We start from the raw sequence: 12879 nt of genomic DNA on the forward strand, positions 1-12879 counted from the left end.
ACCTAAGGCGAGACAGGTTTATTCAATCACCAGGAACGATTGTGCAGGATTCATCTCTGCCATGCATTCGCTGAAAAATTGGTTTGTCAGCGAAGCAACCGCAGATTTCCTTCAGCAGAATGACATTCGGGAAAGTCTACATTTTCCTCCGTCTTTCTCCCAGTAACATACAACAGCTGTTGCTGTACCTATAGTACACGAACAGAAGGTTTGCTCGACCATATAAAATGAATAAATGAGTGCTCTATACGCCCCGGTCGGTTAGCGAATGCGCCCTAGATAGAAAAGCTACAAAATGTAGCTTGAAAACATCTGGAGCTCAGAAAATAAATACATGCATGTATTACACAGGGGTGGCACGCGGACACAATTTATGCCAGCCGGTAATGGAGAAATAACATTTCAAAATGACAGAAGATGTGATATGAAATATTGGAGAATTGAAGATACACAACAAACTGAACACAAGAAGAAATGCAAACAAATATTGTCTTCGACACAAAAAAAAATGGCGAGAATTCTTTTATTCGTGTTTGATATTATTCAACATTCGAACATGGCTCATCCTAACTTTTGCTAATTAATAACTCTCTCGGACCACTTCGTATTGTTATTGTTCCTTTACGGTAAACAAAGTTCTAAGTTCCGTACCCGGAAGCCATGGGTAAATCATGAACAATTATGAACAAGCTGTCATTTTTTATCGGGTCATGACGATGCGCACAGTCCTCGTAGAAAGACGACTGGCGTTGGCTTTTTTATTATTTTTATGTGTTTGCCACTTTCAACAATAATGCTTTCTAAGTAACCTTAGAAAACTTTAATACGTCCGCTCATCTTGCCTTCCACGTAAATTGAAGCCGACGTAGAATGACAACATATTGTCCGCCCTGCACTGAAGAATGGGATGGCCGCGCCATGTCTAAGCTGTGATGTCATAGCGTGGAGTTTTGTCTGTAGAAATGCATGGGCAGTCCAATTGGTTGTTGAATGAAAAACTGTGTGTCCATGGGATGTTGCGCGCATCTGGTACGCTCGGTTTCCAGTTCGCATATACGATGAAGTGGTACTGTTCGTTCCATCGAGCTCTAAATAGGGAATTTATCCGTTTTAAAAGTTGACTTTTTAGGGCCTCGTTACCAGCCGCAAACGTCCAATTTACATGGGAGCCCCAAGGTTACTGGGTAAGTATGTTAGCGAGTTTTAATTGTTTAGCCTTGCTAAATGACCATGCAGGTATTTTTTTTTTTTTTTTTTTGTCCTCCTCTGTTATGTACCTTGGTCAGCAACAACTACTGTTACGTTTCGAATCACCTGTTTTCAATAATTGTAGGCAGTTCCCGCTTGAAACGTTCTCTACATTGTCCTTATTCGAGCCTGCCAAGACAGCGAATGTGAAGACGCTACGGGGACCGTCAAGCACTCAGAAAGTGTGGATTGTAGACTAGTGGATCGGCTGTCGTTCGTGTGAGCGCGCCGTGGGGCAATCCCGTGGGGTTGGTTTTTCCTTGCGCTAGAATTGTTTCGGAAACTGTATTTAGGTGACACCAAATACCAACAATAACAATATATATTATTAATATTCTTACAGAAGGATGAATGAAGAGAGAAAGAAGATCGCGGGACGCTGGCTGCGGCGTGTTGTTGGTGGTCAGCAATCTTAACTACTCTGATTCATTTTGTATATATATATATATTGTAAATACAATCTTCTATGCTCCCGACATCCCTGTAACATAATGGTGGAGGTTACTTATTGCTGTGGTTATTATTATTATTATTATTATTATTATTATTATTATTATTATTATTATTATTATTATTACACAGAGAAAGAACTAAACGCGTTCCTTACTGCTGTTTGAACTGCTAACACTTGCTTCCTCGAGGACTCTATTAACTTCGGATGAAAGCACTCTAGCCAAGCCGATCGCCGCTGTGTCCCATGAAGGCACGGAGGTGCATGAAGGTCAAGGAAGAGCCGTAACCGGTAACGTAGCCCCATCTAGCGGGATACCTTCCAAGCGCACCCTTTCTTGTTTCCGCTTGCTTCCGTACGGGCGCTAGTGTCCTTGCTCTCTTCTATGGGGTCAGTCAGTTTCTCCGCAAAACATGTTTTTTTTTTTTTTTTTTTCCCCGCATTCGCTCCTTTCGATGTCTTATTGCTCCACGCGCGCATCTTATTTAGTGCACCCATTTTAGTGTACTTCCCGCCCCCCATATAGCACACTTCAGGGACGTATTTATCGACGACTGCTGCAGCAATGCTATTTAAATCATTTCTTTTTTTTTTTTTTTTTTTGCTAGTGATACGTGCCACCACACTCTAAGAAAAGTTTACACCCTTTGGAGTGCTTCTTCTGCCACACAACGATAATCGTCATCTGCCTTGGTGCGTTTCCTTCCTTGAAAACGCCACGCCCGCTACTTTCCTGTCGGGAATGCTATCATGCTGATAACGCGCATGCCGTTCGTTATTGGAAAGTACCGGGCTCGCAGCGTTAAAGAAAGGAAACGCGTCAAGGCAGGTGACTATTATTGTTGTGTGGCAGAAGGGGCACTCCAAAGGGTGTAAACTTTTCTTAGAGTGCAGGTCGCCTGTCACTCTTGCTCGCACTATGAATATAGCAAGGCCATTTTGCTATGTGCTTCTTTGTGTTCACTGCGATACACTTCATTGTGGCGTGACGAATCATATCTGACCAGTTCGTTCACTGGCGGCGCGTTTTCCTGTTATATTCACTGCGAGTATTCACTTTTCTTTTTCATCCATAGAAATAGTTCAGGCCACATGGACCAAGCAGTAGTGGCAATACAGAAAGCGGGATAGAACATTAAAACAAACACATTGAAACTATAGCCAGGTTCAACTTTAGAAAAAAGGGGCGTTTCTCCTCCAAGGCGGTTGCACCCGAGCCTCCACCAATGGGCGCGCACTCTAGACTGACGTCACGAGCCGGACCCAGCCGATGGAGAAGATGGCCGCCCGCATTTCGAGCTGGGCCGAATCGCGTTAGTCGTGTGCATCTGCCCCTCGTCACAGTGAACTCCCAAACTGTAATGATAATAACATAAGTCGAAATCACAAACGAACAAAACGTTGACAAGAAAGCCAAGAAATCAATGCAACAGTAAAATATTACATGCCATTTATACTGCCCTCTAAAGGAAAATACATAAACAACGTACACAATATCAAGCGAAATCAAATATAAAGAAAGTATAAAGTAATTGATACTGTATAATTCAGTTGTCCAATGGCAAAGATGGTAAAGTAATATATTATTCCAGTCACTAAATTGTTGGTGAAAAATCTAGAATTTAAGTATGTTTGTTCTGGCAGATTATTTATTTATTTATTTATTTATTTATTTATTTATTTATTTATTTATTTATTTCACATACTGTGAATCCCTCATGGGATTATAACAGGAAGGGCAAGTACATATGGTAGTATTTGCGAACAAATAATATAGATACATTATATAATCATGAGTGTGTTATTGCAAAGGTTTTGGCTTCGCTAAACAAATGAATTAAGCACTTTATCACAAATGCAATATTTCGGTACAATATAATATAACGAAGAAGAATCTGAGAAAAGAAGAAACCAGACAAGAAAGAAAAAAAAATGGACACCTGAAAACACATGTGATATGAAACACCTAATGACCATGACAAACAGGATGCGGTCATGCGTATAATGCATCATACAAAAAGAACACTCATAGATTAAAGTGTTAGACTATGAAGATCGTTAATAAACCTGAGTATGTCAATCAGAGCTGTAAGGCGAGGAGATGTCTTTCCACTGAATTAGCAAATGTATCTAATGAGGAGCTATTACTAATGGATTCACCCAGTTTATTCCACTCTCTTATCGCTAAAGGAAAGAATGAATTCCTAAAGCAATCGATATGAAAAGAATACTCATTGAGTGTTTGTGTGTGTTTATGTCGCGTTGGCCGTGTTTCATTTCTGGAGATGTATCTAGAGGTATCAATATTAAGTTTGTTGTGTAGGAGCTGGTACATAAGTTTAGAACGGGCTAGTACGGCTCGGTTTTGTACTGTTAGGATTCCGGCTTTGTTAAGTAGTCCGGTGGGCGAGTCTGTTAATTTATGTTTATTGTATATATACCGTAGAGCTTTCTCTTGTGCACCTTCTACTTTCCTTAATTAGTTGTTTAGTGTATGGAAACCAGATAACATTTGCGTACTCAAGGACTGACCTGACGGAAGTTTTGTAAGCTAGAAGTTTTGTATCGGGTGGTGCTAGTCGGAGGTGCCTTCCAAGAAAGAAAAGGCGTTTCAATGCAGTTGCTGTAACGTTATTTATATGGGAGTTCCATCTGAAGTCATGTGTTAACGTTAATCCGAGGTACTTGTGCTCATGAACTCGCATTAGTGGCACGTCGTTAACGGTATACATAAAGGTCGGGTTGCTTTTTTTTTTTTTTCTGGTGATTGAAAGAACAGCAGATTTCTTAGTATTGATCGTCATATGCCACTGGGCACACCAGTTAGACACGACTTTCAAGTCGTTGTTTAATGTTATGTGGCCATCATGTGAGTTAATATTTCGATAAAGAATGCAGTCGTCTGCAAATAGTCTGATGTTACCTGTCATTTTTGCGGATAGGTCGTTAATAAAAATTAGAAATAAAAGGGGAGCCAGAACGCTTCCTTGGGGGACTCCCGATGTTACCCGGGCTGTCTGGGAAATCTGTCCGTTCACTTCCACAAACTGGGTACGGTTAGTAAGATAGTCGCAAATCCACTCAATTATGGGGCCTGTACCTAATGTAATCTCAAGTTTCCTTATGAGCTTTTTGTGTGATATCCGATCAAATGCCTTCGAGAAATCGGGTAGGATGAGGTCTCTTTGTCTTTGTTGGTTGAGTGATTGATTAGTTGAGTAGTTGAGTGATTGTAGAAAGGCCTCTGCGAAAGCCATGTTGATATAGTGATATGATACTCTCCTTTTCTAAGAAAAGGGTTATATGTTTTAGTATGATATGTTCCAGAAGGTTGCACACGGTACTCGTAAGTGAAATAGGCCGAAAGTTGGACGGGTCGTCTTTGCAGCCTGATTTATTATGGGGACATCTTGTACAGATTTCCAATCCTGTGGAAGAACAGATGATGGTAATGATTTGTTAAATATTATACAAAGTTATTTCGTCGTCCATTCTGCGTATCGTTTCAAGAAGGCATTGGGTATTTTATCCGGGCCTGGCCTTTTTTTAGTGTCCAGGTTTAGGAGAAGGTTCAGTACTCCGGCCTCCTTAACGGTAAGGGGGCTTAGTCTGCTGTTAGCGGTGGTGTCAATTAGAGGTAGTTTCCCATCGTCAGCTGTGAAAATAGAAGAAAAGTAGCTATTTAGTGAATTAGCTCTTTTTTTGTTAGTTTCGGGTGACCGTTGGGGATCACTTGATGCCTCAGGTTTAAGATAGTTCCAGAATTTGCTCGGTGAATTTCTTAGGAATCCTTGAAGTGTGCTTGAGTAAAATTTTGACTTCGCTGTCTTTATTTTAGATTTCGTGTCTTGGATAGCTAGAGTAAGATTACTTCAAGATGAAGGATTAGGTGCTATTTTCATTGATATTTTCAGACGCTTGACTTCACGTTTGGCATGAATGATGTCACGTGAGATCCAGGGATTGTGCTTCCTCGTTTTTTTCAACTTTAGAAGGTACATACTTGGAAACACAGTGAAACGTTTTTTTTTTAAACGATGCTGCAGTGTTTCGATGTTTGTAGTGGGACGTATTGAAAGTGCTTCAAAGGCGGTAAATTCGTTAGATAAGTAGTCAATAATACTCGTATCGTCTGCTTTATTGAAGTCAGGGTAAGTGATGCGCGGTTGGGAAGAAAATGTAGTATTCTGAGCAGGTACAACACATAAAATAATCTTATGATCAAACATGCCATCAACGAATTCAAGATGCGTTTGCTCTAACGGGAAATGATGGCTCAAAAAAACTAAATCAAGTGTGTTAGAAGTAGTTCCTTGAACATGTGTGGGCTCTGTTACGATTTCGCTGAGATTCGATGAAAGCATGAGTTCGAAAGGCATATCAGCACTTGGTGAGTGGTGTTCAAATGTTTGCCAGTTCACATCAGGCAGGTTAAAATCCCCTAGAAGTATTAGTGTGGCCCCCAAAAATGGAGTCCAATTATGAAGTTAAATAAGACGAATGTGTACGGCGAGTGTGCTGGAATGTAAATAGAGATAAGTAGAAACAAGTACGATGTTGGGTTCAGCACTAGGACCCAACAATATTTAAACAATGAACAATCAATTTAATTTATTTAAACAATAAAAACTAATACCTTTAACGCTGAACTTTGCGCCGGGATTGCAATGAAATAACCTGGTTAGATTCCATTACTGACCTACAGAAACGTGTTATAGAGAGTAGGAAGAGAATAAATAGCACAGTCCTCGTTTGATTTTTTTTTTCAACCGGGTTGCTGTTAGCATTTGTGTACGGATGCAATATAATTTAAGCGTAATGAGGCTTAGGTCTGCATGATCAAATACTTTTTTTTATTGATATGATGTAAGGAGATGTTGGCGCACAATTTAAGGCGCCGGCTACTCCCTATCTCTTCAGTGGTTCCGTCATACACCATGCAGGGTTCGAGGTTACATAAAAAATAATCTTTTCCCACAAGCAACAGGACTTATTACGCAACGTTTCCACAGGAAGACTATGACGTAAGGAACACATAGTACCTACAATATACAAGGTAAATGTCTCCACACTTATGTAGATAAAAGTCTCAAAAGTACAAACGATACTGTCGCCTAATAACACATCGCCTAGTCAGCGGATGGTACATACATCGTGTAAATGCATTATCACATACAGTCACAACAGAACAGTCAACATAACATAATTCACAAACAGATGCATATATACAGTGACATTGAAATGAAGGGAACAATGAAAACGCTAATAACGTCCAACAATGCTGCTGTCTTCAAGAAAAGTCTTTAGTGCTTTTAAAGCGCTCTTCTGCAAGGCCGTTGTTGGCCAAGGGCCCAAAAGCTTCCTTAAACTGAAAGGTCTGCGGTTTAATTTAATTAGCGCTGATTTAAGCCGGCGTCTTGATGTGTCGTGATGTGGGAAATCTAGAAGGAGGTGATACGTATCTTCGTCTACAAATCCACAATCACATTTGGGATTGTCAGTTCGCGTCAATCACTTTCTCCATTAATTTGCATAATGATCAAATACTCCTGTGACAGAAGCTTCACGTGCGGTGGTGCATGTTTAAGTTTGTGACGAAAAAAAGTACAATTTTCGAAGTGCACATCATGTATTAAGCAACATCGTTGTTACAGCTCAAGTTGCTTGTCAAAGTAGCTCTTACGTACATCGACTCACCCTCCTCAGTGATAGTTCAGACCCAATGAAATAAGAAAAATTAGGGGGGCTACGTGGTTAGTGATGCGAAAAAGGACCGTTTCTTTTTCGGAGATTAGTTCCATACCCCTTCGTTACACCGGACGAGAATATTATTGAGGACCATGTTAAGGCCTACTAGATCGTCTGCTTAGTCATCTCCACGTAGTCATCTCCAAATAAGCAAGTGTTTACGGGTTAGTTAATAACCATAATCAAATCAAAAGTTAACAGTCAGTTTAGCATACGCTAAAGAGGATGAACGCGAAAGGCGGCTTGCTCACGAGGCATTGGTTACGTTACTTGACATCTTCATTCGAATGCGTTGTTATGTCCCATTACTCGTTTTCTCCCACCAAAGGTCGTCGGTAGTAGTACGCTCAATAGTAAGACTAAGAAATTGAACGGTCATCACATTATAAAGCTGCTTGTTGCATGGCTAATTGTTGAAATCGTTTGTTTCACCTTTTTTATAGATTACTGACGCACTAGCAATTTTTAATTCTCCAGGAAAGGCACTGATAGACATTATTATGTTACCACTATGAGACAGAGGTTTATAAATAAGATGTGCGATTGCTTTAATCGGTTGAGCCTTTATCTCATCGTCGTTGCATGCACTTCCATTTTTTATTTATGTAGCAGGTTGTACACTTCCGTTTCAGTAGCGGGAACGAAAAATATAGTCTCTTTATATTTTTAACAAATTGTAAATTGTAGCCACAGTTATCTGTAACAAAAGCATCAGAGTGCCCAGCGTTTAAAATGTACCGGTTAATCTTGTTAGCAAGTTCCATTCCTGCGCATAACGTACCGTTTATTCTGCGTTCGAGTATATATGTTATTCCCGTCATTCTTTGATGTCCGGCTATTAAATTTTTGTCGGTATTTGTTCGAGTCTTCTATATCAGAAATATCTTGGTCACAATATGTGATGCGTGCCCGCTTAATGTGAGATCTTGGTTTGTTCCTGATCATCCTAAATTCTTCTCAAAATTCTATACGCCCTGTTTTTATGAATAGGGCGAAGAGCTTGTCCCGATATCGTATTCTGTTTTAGATGTGCTGTCAATCAATGGTTTCCGCGATTTGGTTCCTTTTTTTTCATTTTAGTGATGGTAAATACGGTGACATATATATCTTTAATCTTTTAAATAAATAACCTGTATGCAGTCGTGGAGTAGTTGTTTTGCAGTATCTCGTCCAAGCCTAGTACGGAAACTAAGCTCTGAAATACTGCGATGCTAGCGTTATCAATTTTCCTGTATGTAATGTTTGTACATGGCGACGGCTTGGGCTCCAACTTGCTTGTTGGAAAAAATAATAAATATGGGCAAGTGGTTGCTAATAGAGGACACCAAGACACCCGCTGCTAATTTGTTATTGTTAAGACAGGGGTCAAGCGCAGATTGACACGCTGCCGTTATCCTTGTCTGTACGTGTCTTACATTTTCTCAGCCGTATGAAAGAAAACGGTCAAGAAGCTTTTGTTTGCCGGCGCCCAAAAACATCACATCAGTATTGAGCTCACCGTAGTGAACAACAGGCATGTGAATTCGCGTACAGTATTCCAGCCCACTTTCTAAGTATTCAGTAAAGGCGCTAACTGAACCGGATGGAGTCCGGTACGGAACTATTATTACAGTTCTGACACATTTAATCATTATATATTCGTAATGATCATTTATCAAACATTGAAATATGCGCTGCTTCTGACGTAAATTGCAAAACTGCCTCCTTATATATATATACATATATATATATATATTGTTCGAAATGCAGAAGGGCAGTTGCAGCCGGTTAAATTTACAGGGTAGCAATTGTCCGAAAACCAAGTTTAAGTGAAAGCCAGGATATCAAACCGGTGTTCTCATGAATCCATGAGCATTTCGATGATATCACTCTTGCGCCCTAAACTTCTCGCATTTAAGTGAAGCCGGGAAAGAGACTTGTTATTGCATCGCCTCTTGCAATTCTTGAAAGAATGTTGTAATAGCTGCCCATTGTACTTCTTAAAAAAAGCGTGAATAAAGATTAGGTAGCTCATCGAATTTTCTCAAGATCGTCCGTTGTGCTGATTCTGGTGACGCGGTCACGGGTGCTGCGACGTACGAATATTTTACCGTTTTTCACCCATGAAAACTGTTACTCTTTTTCTGTGGCTCTCGATCGCATCATCCAAAACAGCTTTCTTGTTCTGCGCAATAAATCTTTCGTTCACGAACATTTTTGTTCTTGCTCTCCTTAGTTCCGATCTCTTTTCGTGCCAAGCAATCTTGACGCGGCGGGAAGAAAAACGAACGTGCACGGCAGCTCTTCTGTAAATTTTCCTACCGTCTGCTCGCTCAGGCGTATGCCTAACACTCAGCTTGGTGCGCACTTTCAATGTCCGTTGCTGAAAGCTGTGGCAGCTTGAGGTCATTTGCTGGGCAATGAAGTTTCCGACAGGCCGACATTGGAATCTGAACCTGGCAACGTTTAAAGCTAGAACGTTATTTAGTGCTAGCATTGCTATTGGAGGAATTAGAGGGCAGTAAATGGGATATAGTAGGGCTCAGTGAAGTTAGGAGGACCAAAGAAGCATATACAGTGCTAAAAAGCGGGCACGTCCTGCGCTACCGGGGCTTAGCGGAGAGACGAGAACTAGGAGTCGGATTCCTGATCAATAAGGATATAGCTGGTAACGTACAGGAATTCTATAGCATTAACGAGAGGGTGGCAGGTCTTGTTGTGAAACTTAATAACAGGTACAAATTGAAGGTCGTACAGGTCTACGCCCCTACATCCAGTCATGATGACCAGGAAGTCGAAAGCTTCTATGAAGACGTGGAATCGGCGATGGGTAAAGTCAAAACAAAATACAGTATACTGATGGGCGAATTCAACGCCCCGGTAGGCAAGAAGCAGGCTGGAGACAAGGCAGTGGGGGAATATGGCATAGGCACTAGGAATAGCAGGGGAGAGTTATTAGTAGAGTTCGCAGAACAGAATAATATGCGGATAATGAATACCTCCTTCCGCAAGCGGGATAGCCGAAAGTGGACGTGGAGAAGCCCGAATGCCGACACTAGAAATGAAATACTCTGCGCTAACCCTGGCAGCGTACAAGATGTGGATGTTCTCGGCAAGGTGCGCTGCAGTGACCAGGATGGTAAGAACTCGAATTAGCCTAAACTTGAGGAAGGAACGGAAGAAACTGGTACATAAGAAGCCGATCAATGAGTTAGCGGTAAGAGGGAAAATAGGGAAAGTCCGGATCAAGCTACAGAACAGGTATTCCCCTTTGACTCGGGAAGAGGACCTTAGTGTTGAAGATATGAACGACAATCTTATGGGCATCATTAAGGAGTGCGCAATAGAAGTCAGTGGTAACTCCGTTAGACAGGATCCCAGTAAGCTATCGCAGGAGACGAAAGATCTGATCAAGAGACGCCAATGTATGAAAGCCGCTAACCCTACAGCTAGAATAGAACTGGCAGAACTTTCCAAGTTAATCAGCAAGCGCAAGACAGCTGACATAAGGAAGTATAATATAGATAGAATTGAACATGCTCTCAGGAACGGAGGAAGCCTAAAAGCAGTGAAGAAAAAACTAGGAAAAGGCAAGAATCAGATGTATCCGTTAAGAGAAAAAGTCGGCAATACTATTACTAATATGGATGAGATATTTCAAGTGGCTGAGGAGTTCTATAGAGATTTATACAGTACCAGTGGCACCCACGATGATAAAGTAAGAGAGGCTAGTCTCGTGGAATTTGAAATCCCACAAGTAACGCCGGAAGAAGTAAAGAAAGCCTTGGGAGCAAAGGGGGAAGGCAGCTGGGAAGTATCAGGTAAGAGCAGATTTGTTGAAGGATGGTGGGCAGATTGTTCTAGAAAAACTGGCCACCATCTATACGCAATGCCTCATGACTTCGAGCGTACCGGAATCTTGGAAGAACGCTAACATAATCCTAATCCATAAGAAAGGGGACGCAAAGACTTGAAAAGTTATAGACCGACCAGCTTACTGTCCGTTGCCTACAAAGTATTTACTAAGGTAATCGCAAATTGAATGAGGAACACCTTAGACTTCTGTCAACCAAAGGACCAGGCACGATTCCGTAAAGGCTACTCAACAATAGACCATATTCACACTATAAATCAGGTGATAGAGAAATGTGCGGAATATAACCAACCCCTATATATAGCTTTCATTGATTACGAGAAGGCGTTTGATTCAGTCGAAACCTCAGCAGTCATGGACACATTACGGAATCATGGTGTTGACGTGCCGTATGTAAAAATACTGAAAGATATATATAGCGGCTCCACAGCCACCGTAGTCCTCCATAAAGGAAGCAACAAAATCCCAATAAAGAAAGGAGTCAGGCAGGGAGATACGATCTCTCCAATGCTATTCACAGCGTGTTTACAGGAGGTATTCAGAGACCTGGATAGGGAAGAATTGGGGATAAGAGTTAATGGAGAATACCTCAGTAACGCGATTCGCTGATGATATTGCCTTGCTTAGTAACTCAGGGGACCAACTGCAATGCATGCTCACTGACTTGGAGAGGCAAAGCAGAAGGCTGGGTCTAAAAATTAATATACAGAAAACTAAAGTAATGTATAACAGTCTCGGAAGAGAACAGCAGTTTACAATAGGTAGCTAGGCACTGGAAGTGGCACGGGAATACATCTACTTAGGACAAGTAGTGACCGCGGATCCGGATCATGAGACTGAAATAATCAGAAGAATAAGAATGGGCTGGGGTACGTTTGGCAGGCATTTTCAGGTCAAGAACAACAGGTTGCCAATATCCCTCAAGAGAAAAATGTATAACATCTGTGTCTTACCAGTACTCACGTACGGGGCAGAAACCTGGAGGCTTACAAAAAGAGTCCTACTTAAATTGAGGACGACGCAACGAGCTATGGAAAGAAGAATGATGAGTGTAACGTTAAGGGATACGAAAAGAGCAGATTAGGTGAGGGAACAAACGCGAGTTAATGACATCTTAGTTGAAATCAAGAAAAAGAAATGGGCATGGGCAGGACATGTAATGAGGAGTTAAGATAACCGATGGTCATTAAGGGTTACTGACTGGATTCCTAGAGAAGGGAAGCGTAGCAGGGGGCGGCAGAAAGTTAGGTGGGCGGATGAGATTAAGAAGTTTGCAGAGACGACATGGCCACAATTTGTACATGACCGGGGTAGTTGGAGAAGTATGGGAGAGGCCTTTGCCCTGCAGTGGGCGTAACCAGGCTGATGATGATGATGATGTTTCTGAAGCAAATCTTTAGCCGCACGATGTCGCAGTCCATGGATTCCACCTTGAGCCGCCAGCTATATTGGATCAATGTGTTTACTTCTTGCTTCAGTTGCTTCACTCCTTGCTCTTAGCTTGTGCCTCGAGCCTTCCCACACGCTTGTTCAGATGGGACACAGGGGTGTCTTGTTTTATTATTTTTTTATTTGAACA

Source organism: Dermacentor andersoni, chromosome 8 (assembly GCF_023375885.2).
Source record: "Dermacentor andersoni chromosome 8, qqDerAnde1_hic_scaffold, whole genome shotgun sequence".
Taxonomy (NCBI): domain Eukaryota; kingdom Metazoa; phylum Arthropoda; class Arachnida; order Ixodida; family Ixodidae; genus Dermacentor; species Dermacentor andersoni.